Source organism: Myxocyprinus asiaticus, chromosome 30 (genome assembly GCF_019703515.2).
Source record: "Myxocyprinus asiaticus isolate MX2 ecotype Aquarium Trade chromosome 30, UBuf_Myxa_2, whole genome shotgun sequence".
In the NCBI taxonomy this organism is placed as follows: domain Eukaryota; kingdom Metazoa; phylum Chordata; class Actinopteri; order Cypriniformes; family Catostomidae; genus Myxocyprinus; species Myxocyprinus asiaticus.
The window spans coordinates 5,841,953-5,854,351 of record NC_059373.1 but is presented as its reverse complement, the minus strand read 5'-3'; positions in this window follow the sequence as shown (position 1 = coordinate 5,854,351).

The following is a 12,399-nucleotide window of genomic DNA, read 5'->3' as shown; positions in this document are numbered from 1 at the left end:
CCATGCGTAAATTGTAAATTATTACCCATTCCCTATCTGTCACTCACTCGACGTTTTGTCGATGTAGTGACACTAGGGGTCACTCTTGGGAGCCCCAAACACCTCTGCTTTTTTGAAAAAAGGCCAATGAGAATTGGCGAGTGGAATTTGCATGCCACTCCCCCGGACATACAGGTATAAAAGGAGCTGGTATGCAACCACTCATTCAGATTTTCTCTTCAGAGCCGAGTGTTTCTATTCATTGAAGCTGAATTCATCCGCAAAGTTCATTCACCTCATTTGCTAGATTCTGCGGTGCATTTCAGTGGCTTCTCCCCCTCTGCACCCGTGGAGTGCAGAGAACGCCCCTGGGCGCTTCGGCAGAAACAACTAAGTATTTTCTAAAAAGAGTATATTTTCTTTCTAAAAGAGCGGCACACATGGAACGTCTTTTTAAAGATGCCTTTCTGTTTGTGTATTATTCCTGGTTGCGGTCGATATCTCTCCGCTTCTGACAGCCACAATCACTGTCTTACGTATCTGGGCACTGCCCATGCGGAGACATCGTTCGTGGATGGGTCATGTCCTCATTGCGAGAACATGACCATGGCAACGTTGCAGTCGCGGCTTGCTTTCATAAGAAAGATGGAGAACAGCGGTTCTACTGAAACTTTTTCAGATGCTCCTGGGGCATATGGTATCCTCAGCGGTGGTCACACCGCTCGGGTTGATGCATATGAGACTGCTTCAGCACTGGCTTCAGACTCGAGTCCCGAGATAGGTATGGCGCCACGGGACACATCTCGTGGCTATCACGCCAATCTGTCGCCGCCTCCTCAGCCCTTGGACCGACCTTGCATTTCTACGGGCAAGGGTTCCCCTAGAGCAGGTCTCCAGGTGCGTACTGGTTACAACAGATGCCTCCTAGACAGGCTGGGGCGCCGTATGCAATGGGCACACAGCCGCTGGTTCCTGGACTGGCCCGCAGCTGCGTTGGCACATCAACTGCCTAGAGTTATTGGTAGTACTGCTCGCCCTGCGGAGGTTTCGGCCGTTGATCCAGGGCAAGCACGTGTTGGTCCGGACGGACAACACAGCATCGGTAGCATACATCAACCGCCAAGGCGGTCTACGCTACCATTGCATGTCACAACTCGCCCGCCATCTCCTCCTCTGGAGTCAGCAGCACCTCAAGTCGCTACGAGCCACTCACATCCCGGGCGACCTCAACACCGCAGCGGATGTGCTGTCAGGTTACCCTCAGGGGAGAGTGGAGACTCCACCCTCAGGTGGTCCATCTGATTTGGAGTCGATTCGGTCAAGCACAGGTAGACCTGTCTGCTTCCCGGGAATCCTCCCACTGCCTGCTTTGGTATGCCCTGACCAAGGCACCCCTCTGTATAGATGCGCTGGCACACAGCTGGTCCCCTGGACTATGCAAATATGCGTTTCCCCCAGTGAGCCTGTGCAAGGTCAGGGAGGACGAGGAGCAGATCATCCTAGTAGCACCCTACTGGCCCACCCAGACGTGGTTCTCAGATCTCACGCCCCTCACGACAGACCCCCCCCCCCCAGCGAATTCCCCTGAAGAAGACCTAAGTGGCATACCACCCACGGTGGTAGACACAATCACTCAGGCAAGAGCTCCCTCTACGAGGTGCCTGTATGCCTTGAAGTGGCGTCTGTTCGCTAAGTGGTGTTCTTCCCGACGCAAAGACCCTCAGAGATGCGCAGTTGGATCAGTGCTTTCCTTCCTGCAGGAGAGGCTGGAGGGGCGGCTGTCCCCCTCCACCCTGAAGGTGTATGTAGCCGCTATTTCGGCTCATCACGATGCAGTAGATGGTAAGTATTTGGGGAAGCATGACTTGATCATCAGGTTCCTGAGAGGCACTAGGAGGTTGAATCCCTCCAGACCGCACCTCGTCCCCTCATGGGACCTCTCCATAGTCCTTCGGGGTCTACAGGGAGCTCCCTTTGAGCCCTTGGAGTCAGTCGAGCTTAAGTCACTCTCTTTGAAGACTGCCCTCCTGACTGCGCTCACTTCCATCAAAAGTGTAGGGGACCTGCAGGCGTTCTCTGTCAGCAAATCGTGCCTGGAGTTCGGTCCGGGTTACTCTCACGTGATCCTGAGACCCCGACCAGGCTATGTGCCCAAGGTTCCCACAACTCCTTTTAGGGATCAGGTGGTGAACCTGCAAGTGCTGCCCCAAGAGGAGGCAGACCCAGCCTTGGCGTTGCTGTGTCCGGTGTGAGCTTTACGCATCTATTTGGATCACACGCAGAGCCTTAGAAGCTCCGAGCAGCTCTTTTTTGCTTTGGTGGACAGCAGAAAGGAAGCGCTGTCTCCAAACAGAGGATCAACCACTGGGTCATCGACGCCATCACGATGGCATATCAGGCTCAGGACGTGCCACCCCCTGCGGGGTTACGAGCCCACTCTACCGGGAGTGTGGCGGCCTCCTGGGCCCTGGCCAGTGACGCCTCTTTGGCAGACATCTGCAGAGCAGCGGGCTGGGCAACACCCAACACCTTTGCGAGGTTCTACAATCTCCGGGTTGAGCTGGTCTTGTACCGTGTATTGGCAGGCACGAGCAGGTAAGTTCCGGGACAACTGGCCGGGTGTACCGCTTGCACATAGCGCCTTTCCCCTCCCTTGAGTTGAAGACGTGCGCTCTTGACTCCCAGTCATGTTCACAGACTGTGATCCCTGGATGACTTCCCTCCTTAGACCTCTGGCGGTTGAGTTTGAGGAGAAACTCGCTGACCGGCACAGTACGTGCGCTAATGAGCCCCTGTACTTAGGTAGCTGCTCCACATGTGCTGGTTCCGTGAAGGCGACCCCATGTGATATCTTCTGCAAAATTGTTTCCCTGACGGCAAATTGCGTCTTCCTTGGGCAGAGGCCCCTCTGCCCCCAGTCGCCATGCTCTGTAGAAACTCCTCCCCCTTCGGGTAGGACCTACCATGGGTACCACGGTTTCTTCCCCTTGGGAGGAACACCCCCCGACGCAGACACTTATGGATCCCAGTCAGTTATCAAATTCCACTCTTTTTGGGGAGAAAAGAGAGGGAAAAGAGGCCTTGGCTGGGCTAGCCTGTCCCTGTAGTTGGGCAGTCGACTTGTTCCTGATGGACTGTTCGACACCCATAAGAGCATTGGGGGAAGTTACGTGACGGCCTGGTGCACTGGCTACGAAGCATACAGCAGTCTGCCCGTCACACACCGCCAGTTCACGTAACACAGTTCAGCTAGTTGTGGCATTTTGTATAGGGACCCCTAGTGTCACTACATCGACACAACATTGATTGAGTGACAGATAGGGAACATCCTGGTTATTTTCGTAACCTCCATTCCCTGATGGAGGGAACGAGATGTTGTGTCCCTCTTGCCACAACGCTGAACAACCTGCTAAAATGGCCGGGACCTGGTTCCCTCCATCAGGGAACGGAGGTTACGAAAGTAACCAGGACGTTTTCAATGGTTGAAAACCAAAACTGTAGCCAGTTTTTCTTGTCCAACAAAACAAATGTCTAAAGAACAAAAAATATTGAAACTATGAATGTACTTTAAATAATTCACCTAAAATCACAAAATCTCAATTTTCGAGATCCAAAAATACACTATTATTGTGTGTGAATAAATGAGTGGGTGAGTAAATGATGCCAGAATTAAAATTTTCCAGTGAACTATCCCTTTAAATATGGCATCTACTATAAGATCCTTTGTTGCCCAAAAGAGTGTGTTTGTTAGTCTAGAGTCCTTTAGTGGACGATGTGGGAATGAAGAGGAGATAAAAAGACTAAGGAGGATAGAAATGACACAAGGGCAAATAAGCAGATAGGTTGTTCTCTTCCTTTTTTTACTCCCAGTATTGCACGCCACCATGGCCAGGATGAAAGGCCGTTACAATAATGGACTCTGCTGGTTTCTGCCAGCACCAAAGTGAAGCCGCGACCTCTGTTAGAGTTAACTCTTACGTCCAGTGAAGTCTGCATTGTCTGGGAGAGCTGTGCTAACATTCAAACCACTTCTCTGTGTGTGTGTGTGTGTGTGTGTGTGTGTGTGTGTGTGTGTGTGTGTGTGTGTGTGTGTATACATGAGGAATAACAGGCTTGCCAGTTGTCGTGGAAGTCTGGCTAAAGGTCATTGTGTGGGATTTGTTAGTGAGGAAAACCTTGGCATTTATAACCCACAACCTCAAATAAGTGTGTTCAGAACACACACACATACACACACACACACACACACACACACACACACACACACACAAACACACACACACTTGTGAAGTTGATGCTTGCAAAACAGCTTTCTGAATGCTTATTCGCAGGCAATATTCCAATAAAGTGTTTGGGTGAAAGCAACCAATGTGCCTAGTTTGGATTTGCAATATCATAGCTTGGGATGTGTTTGACTTCAAAATCATAAGATAGAAGCAAACAATTATGTTTTTCCAAAAGTAAATGAAGCTAATTTTAGGACCATTAAGATCTGTGACATTATTTCCATGACAATCAATAGGACAGGTCATCCTATCATCATTTACTCATCTTCATGTCGTTCAAAACCTGTATCACTTTATTCCTTCTGGAGAACACAATTGTTTTAGTCAGGTTGTTAATCTCAGTCACCATTCACTTTTATTGCATCTTTTAAATGAAAGTAAATGGTGGCTAGGCCTCTCACGATTATGATAGCGATTATTTGGACTAGCTGCGATTTTTATAGATAACCATGATTATTGTGCACTTCACTGGGGCAGTGGTGGCTCAGCAGGGGGCAGTGGTGGCTCAGCGGCTAAGGCTCTGGGTTACTGATCAGAAGGTCAGGGGTTCAAGCCCCAGCACTGCCAAGTTGCCACTGTTGGGCCCTTAAGCAAGGCCCTTGACCCTATCTGCTCCAGGGGCACCATATCATGGCTGACCCTGCACTCTGACCCCAGCTTAGCTGGGATATGTGAAAAAAAGAGTTTCACTGTACATGTGTAATGTGTGATAAATAAATATAATTACAAAAAAAAAAAAAAAATTATAATTATTCCAATCACATTTTACTGTTCAAATAAGGTAATTTTAAGCAAATATATAAATGCCATTGACGGTGTGTTTGTGTCTAATTCAAATCAGTTGAACAATTGAACTGATTAACTGCCTCTGAAGCACTGTGATGCACGTGCCGTCTGTGATGGTTTGTGCCAAACTATTGTGAAAATATAAGTGAGGATTTCGAAAGTAAACACAAGTTTCACTTCAACTTAACTTTTGCATATTGGCAAATGTTCTTGGTCATTGTGGGTTCATACAAGCAGTGTTAATAACATGTTTTGTCTGGGTAGCTCAGCGAGTAAAGACGCTGACTACCACCCCTGGAGTCACAAGTTCGAATGGCGTGCTGAGTGACTCCAGCCAGGTCTCCTAAGCAACCAAATTGACCCGGTTGCTAGGGAGGGTAGAGTCACATGGGGTAACCTCCTCGTGGTTGCCAAAATGTGCGGTTCTTGCTCTCGGTGGGGCGCGTGGTGAGTTGTGCATGGATGCTGCAGAGAATAGCTTGAAGCCTCCACATACGCTACATCTATGTGGTAATGCACTCAACAAGCCACGTGATTAAATGTGCAGATTGATGGTCTCAGACGTGGAGGCAACTGAGATTCATCCTGCACCACCCAGATTGAGGAGAGTCACTACGCCACCATGAGGAGTTACAGCGCATTGGGAATTGGGCATTCCAAATTGGGGAGAAAAGGGGAGAAATAATAATAATAATAATAATAATAATAATAATAATAATAATAATAATAATACATTTTGCCTGCTTAATCTATGTCTGTGGAGATGATAGAATGAAAAAAAAAACATTTTCAAATACACAGTGTGGAGTGATGATAGACTAAGTGGAAGAAACAGAGCAGGAGTCACGGAATAGTACAGAGAGATGATCCATATCAGCAATCAATAGCTACTGCACTTTTCATCTCAGCAACTTGCCCTCACAGTGCATGTTTTTGACAGTAACAGTGGTAGAGATCCCTTTTAACCTTGTATATGGACAGGTTTTTGGAGCCCCTGCGGTCAAATTTTAATAACATCCTAGGGTTATTCGGACATACGAGAATAAGAATAAGAATAAGTTCTCACCCACTCAACTTTATACATGCAACAAGATTTGGACAGCAGCACTTCCTGTATAAAGAAGAAAACTATAATAAAAAAAAAAAAAAAAAAAAAAAAAAAAAAAACAGTGATGGTATCAAATATAATACTATGGTACTTTGATATGTCCATGGTATTCATGGTATTTACATGGTACTCCAAGGTTGTCATGTGTATTTTGTTGATACATGCCTTTTATTTTGAAATGTTTAGTTCCTGTTTCCCTTGTCATGTGATTTCTGTTTTCCCTCCATGTTCATGTGTCATGTTTTCATTGGTTTATTGTTTAATTAGCTTGTTATGAGTTCTGTTTGTTCATTGGTTTATGTTCTCCCATGTCTTGTATTTAAGCCCTCATGTTTGCATTGTCTAGTTGTCAAGTATTGAATGTGAGTGTAGATGTTTATTTCTGGCCACGTTTATGTCAAGCCAAGTTTATATCAAGTCAGGTTTATGTCAAGTTCATGTTTATGTTTATGTTTAGTTCACGTGTATAGTTAGGGCATTCGCTTTTGTAAATAAACTGCACTTGGGTTCTTCATCTTCACGTCTTCATCACTGCCGTCATTGCCAGTGCCAGCACACGTTACAGAATACTTGACCCAACCATGAACCCAGCAGTTTTACTTCTGCGCCTACGTCAGGGGAATCATCCCCTGGAGGACTATGTTGAGGACTTCTGCGGTCTAGCCTGCCAGGTGGACTTTAATGAGGTTGCCCTCAAAGACTGTTTTAGATTTGGACTGAATGAGTCCATTTCTTTTTTGATGCCTGGTGGTCGCAGTTCCCTCAGCCTGGCTCAATATATCGACCTTGCCCTACAGATCATTGGTTCCACATTCACTGTGGGGGAGGCGGACGCCGAGCCAGAGGTCCACGACATGGCCGCCGCCGAGCCAGAGGTCCACGACATGGCCGCCGCCGAGCCAGAGGTCCACGACATGGCCGCCAAGCCAGAGTTTCTAGTCATGGTCGCTGAGCTAGCACCATCTTTTGCTCCATGCCATGTCACAGCCACGCCACAGCCTGCTCCATGCCATGTCACAGCCACGCCTCAGCCTGCTCCATTCCATGTCACAGCCATGCCTCAGCCTGCTCCATGCCACGTCACAGCAATGCCTCAGCCTGCTCCATGCCACGTCACAGGAAAGCCTCAGCCTGCTCTATGCCACGTCACAGCCACGCCTCAGCCTGCTCCATGCCACGTCACAGCCACGCCTCAGCCTGCTCCATGCCACGTCACAGCAACGCCTCAGCCTGCTCCATGCCACGTCACAGCAACGCCTCAGCCTGCTCCATGCCACGTCACAGCAACGCCTCAGCCTGCTCCATGCCACGTCACAGCAACGCCTCAGCCTGCTCCATGCCACGTCACAGCAACGCCTCAGCCTGCTCCATGCCACGTCACAGCAACGCCTCAGCCTGCTCCATGCCACGTCACAGCAACGCCTCAGCCTGCTCCATGCCACGTCACAGCAACGCCTCAGCCTGCTCCATGCCACGTCACAGCAACGCCTCAGCCTGCTCCATGCCACATCACAGCAACGCCTCAGTCTGCTCCATGCCACGTCACAGCAATGTCTCAGCCTGCTCCATGCCACATCACAGCCACACCTGAGCAGTTGGACCTGGAGATGGTTCCCACCCTTATACCCACCCTTCGTTCTCCTGAGCAGGCAAGGGGAACTTTCGGCCCTCCGACCCCGCCTGGACCCTCCGAGCCCTGGACTTCGCCTTGGCCTGTCAGTCCCTCGACATTGCCTCAGCTCTGCGTTCCCTCGGCTCCACTGCGGTCCTTCAGCCTGTTGGCTTTGCCGGGGTCCCTCGTCCTTCCGGCTCCTCCTTGGTCTGTTGGTCACCTGGCTCCACTTTGGCTCTCCGATCCTCTGGCTGCGCCTTGTCCCTCCAATCTGTCAGCTCCACCGGGGACCTCCTTCCCTACGGCTCCACCTTGGTCCTCAGTCCCACCGGCTCCGCCTCAGTCTTCATATCCCCCAGCTCCGCCTTGCTCCTCTGAGCCTCCAGCACCGCCTTGGTCCTCCCTGCCATCGGCTCCACCCTGGCCCTTTGAGTCTTTGGCTACTCTCCGGGCACCAAGTTCCATGGCTCCGCCCCTCGAGCCTCTCACGGCTCTGCCTTCCATGGCTCCGCCCCTCGAGCCTCTCATGGCTCCACCCTCCACGGACTCTGCCACGCCCCACCCCTCAAGGACCCCCCCCACTCCCTACAGAACTTTGAATTTATGTCATGTTTTATGTGTTTTGTTTATGTGTTGGGGTGTCGGGAGCCACCCCTTAGCGGGGGGGATATGTCGTGTATTTTGTTGATTCATGTCTTTTATTTTGAATTGTTTATTTCCTGTTTTCCTTGTCATGTGATTTCTGTTTTCCCTCCATGTTCATGTGTCATGTTTTCATTGGTTTATTGTTTAATTAGCTTGTTATGAGTTCTGTTTGTTCATTGGTTTATGTTCTCCCATGTCTTGTATTTAAGCCCTCATGTTTGCATTGTCTAGTTGTCAAGTATTGAATGTGAGTGTAGATGTTTATGTCAGGCCACGTTTATGTCAAGCCAAGTTTATATCAAGTCAGGTTTATGTCAAGTTCATGTTTATGTTTATGGTTAGTTCACGTGTATAGCTAGGGCATTCACTTTTGTAAATAAACTGCACTTGGGTTCTTCATCTTCACGTCTTCGTCATTGCCGTCATTGCCAGTGCCAGCACATGTTACAAAGGTACCTCCAAGAATACCATGTTAGTACTGTGGTAAATGTCCAAAAACATAGTAGTGCCATCATACATTTTGGTTCTCAAGGTGGTTTTATTGGACTCCCAGTCTGGCCACGCTGGTGTTCAGCTGGTTTAGCTGGTGTTTACCCAGTCGGCCAGCTGGTCCACCTGCATGACCATCTGGAAATTGTCCAAAATAAGTGCTCTAAATGAACAAAACAGAACAGTTTAACAGCATGGCCTGGCTGGGAGACTAGCTGACCACCTTATACTGGTTTAAGATGGATTTTTAGCAGGGATTTACAGCATATAATCATAAATGTATCCAAATGCTAATCAGTTCGAGCATACTGTAAAGAGGTGTGTGTTTGTATTTCTTTCATTTTGATTGTGTGGGCATGTGGTTTTAATCACGTTCATGACTATCATCTGTAATGATTTTTCTGTTGCTGTCATAACACAACATTGATTTGACAGACTTCATTTCAGCATGGCAAGTGATCCACACGTTTAATGAGATATTTTTAGCATGGAGCCAAACTGTGTGAACACCATTTCCCTGTGGAATTTCACTACTCATTGATGAAAAAAAACACATATCACACAAACAGACAGTTAATTATTTTTTATCTAAATGTCATGTAAATCTAACGTCTTAGATTTACCAACAACACCTGCTGGTATCTAGTCTAAGCTGGCCATTAGCTGGTTGATCAGCCATATTTTTCCAGAAACCAGTTTAACCAGCATAAGGCGCCGTCACAATTACCTTCGCATGGTGAATTTCCAGTAGGCAAAATATAGTCATCTCAGTTGGATTCCACGCAATTGTGAATTTCAGACGATGGACTTCCGGTGGTGAAGAACATCCCCCTGTGAATTTCACATAGAGTTCAAGTTTGGTGAACTTTGCCAGGCAAATTTGCCGCATTGACCAATAGGAAGTTGTTTGATTTTGCAGTGACCTCTGTGTGGGTGGTGCTTTGCGCACAGCTACATTGAATCTTCACAATGGACAAGGATATTATTTTAGTGGTGAATTTATTTTTAACTTCACTCTTACATAGTACAAAGTACAACAATAAAAAGAGGCTGCTTGGCTATTAGTTTTTGCTGGTCTCACACACACTTAACATACGTCCACGCTTTCTTCACCCATGGAATTTCACCGTGCATATTTAAATGTGACCTCACTTTAAGCTGGTAAGACCTGCTGGAAGGTGGTCTACAAGCTTGATTAGAATTATCATCTTAAACCAGCTAATGACCAGTTTGGACTGGCTAATGACCAGCAAATTGACCATCTTAGACAGGCTACCTTTATCAAAAACACAGCAACCATCTTAACTGAATTTTCCAGCCCTGTTTGGCTCTGTTTGAAAATCTAGTAAGCTGCTTTGTTTTCTACTGTCTACCTAGGCAGCTACCATCCAAGGCCACATCTTTAATAATACATTTTCAGTTGAAAACTCCCTTTGTCCATTTCCTAATGTTATCGTTTTCCAAAATATGCTGTAGTAGAGAGTGTTTGGGGTTTTTTAAATGAAGGAAAACAGTGTTCAGTTGTGAATGGGAGGTGTAAACTTAGCTAAATCAATGCGTTTTCAACTGAAAATGTATTAGTGTGGACGCAACCTGAGGCAGCATCCTAAATTAAATGGAACTTAATAAGGTACTTATTTGGAACGATTTGTGTATCTTACAAATAGCACTACTAACACAAACTACATGGAAGACTCAACTTCAAATGTATTTTAACAGAGTTTGGTGTTAGCATGTTGCTAAGATAACTATGCAGTTATCTAAAAAAGCATAGCACACACAGATATAGCACATACAGATATTGGTAGAATAGTCCATTTTTATTTAGACTAAACTGTTTTTTTTTTTTTTTTTTACAATACTTTTCAGTATAGAAAGATTTATATTTATAATCAACATTTATTTTGCATCATCTGCCATTTTGGACAGTTTTGTTTACTGAGTATACCGTAATACTTTATGTGATTGCCTTCTCTGCAAAATAAAGGCTACATCCCATGCTGCCTTCAAGGCTGTCTAGACTGAATGCGTTTGTAAAGAAGTGGACTCACTGAAGGAGGCGGGAGCCGGTCAAACATCCAACATAAGACACTTTATTGTCAGCACTTTTCAGTGTAACAAAGACATTCAACAACACTGCTTTTCAGCAGCACGAACACACCAACAGGGTGCTTTTCAGCTCCACATAAACACATATTAACAAGGTGCTTTTCAGCTCCACACAGACACACAGCTTCATTGCATCTCTCTCTCTCCCGGAGTCTCTCTCCACTGCAGCTCTCGTTGCAGCTTTATCCCCCACCCGCCAACACTGCAATCACCAACAGCTGGGTCGGATAATTTACTCCAGGTGTACATCCCGGCCTCGCCTCGCACAATCGTCGCTGATCCCGCCCCGCTCTCCACAGTGTTCTTGCATTAAAATGAACTCCCTTTCAAGGCAGGTCAGTCCATTCGGCAGCCATATTGAAAATGCTCCTGGGTTAACTTGTGCATTCTCGAGTTAACTGTCTGGAGATACCTCTATAAAAAAGGTGTTCGGCTCTTTTACCTGTAAGGCAGGACTTCCCTTTCTACAACCACCATATTGGGCGATCCAGTTTCTCCCATTCATTTTAATATAAGTGGTCTTATCAGTTAAAAGGTCTCTGGTTAAAAAACAATAAAATGCAGGTGTATCAAGACATGTAACTTTACATGGCATCTTCAAATGCACTTCTGCACAAGACTCTGAAAAAATAGCGAGATACAGCACAACAGTAAAATTGTTGAAAACAATGTAAAAAATACTGCAGATTGATGAAAAAAATATTCGTTGTGAACAGCCCCTTACAACTTAGGGAAAATGAAGTATCCTAGAAAGCTGCATAATTATGCTGCCTAAAATTTGAAAAAGCACATTTATCACGTAGACAGTTCATAGTTTTGGATCAGAGCTTGAAACTAGTGTGTAGGCCTACGCTTGATAAAATGCAGTACGCCAAGACCTGTATATAAATTAATATATATTTTTTTCCTATGTATTTTATATTTGGTTAACTTTTGATTAGTTTCATGTCTTGCATTAAACACCAGCTATGCATTTCTGAGAAGTACATGACATAAAGTCTATTGAGGCATATTAACCTGCTTCTTAACAGCTCTCTCACTCTCTCTCCCTAGATTCCTTAATTAAGCTTTTGAATCAAATCCAGCATGGGGTTTGGTTTGTGGATTTTTTTTTTCTTCTTCACTGTTTTATTTTTGTGTTGTTCAATTCATTATTGAATGTTCACTCAGTAATAATTTTACATTGCTGACACATTGGTCACATGCACATTCTCTCATTGGTCACATGTGTGCAGGACTTTGTAGAGCATTATCATTATATTTTAAAGTGTCTGTGTGTGTGTAGTTTGTGTTGTGTGTATGTGCCTGCAGTTTGCCACCAATTTGAAATCAGTGGGATGAAAATTCTTTGCTACCTCCACTTGTGACACCATTGTGTATGAAAA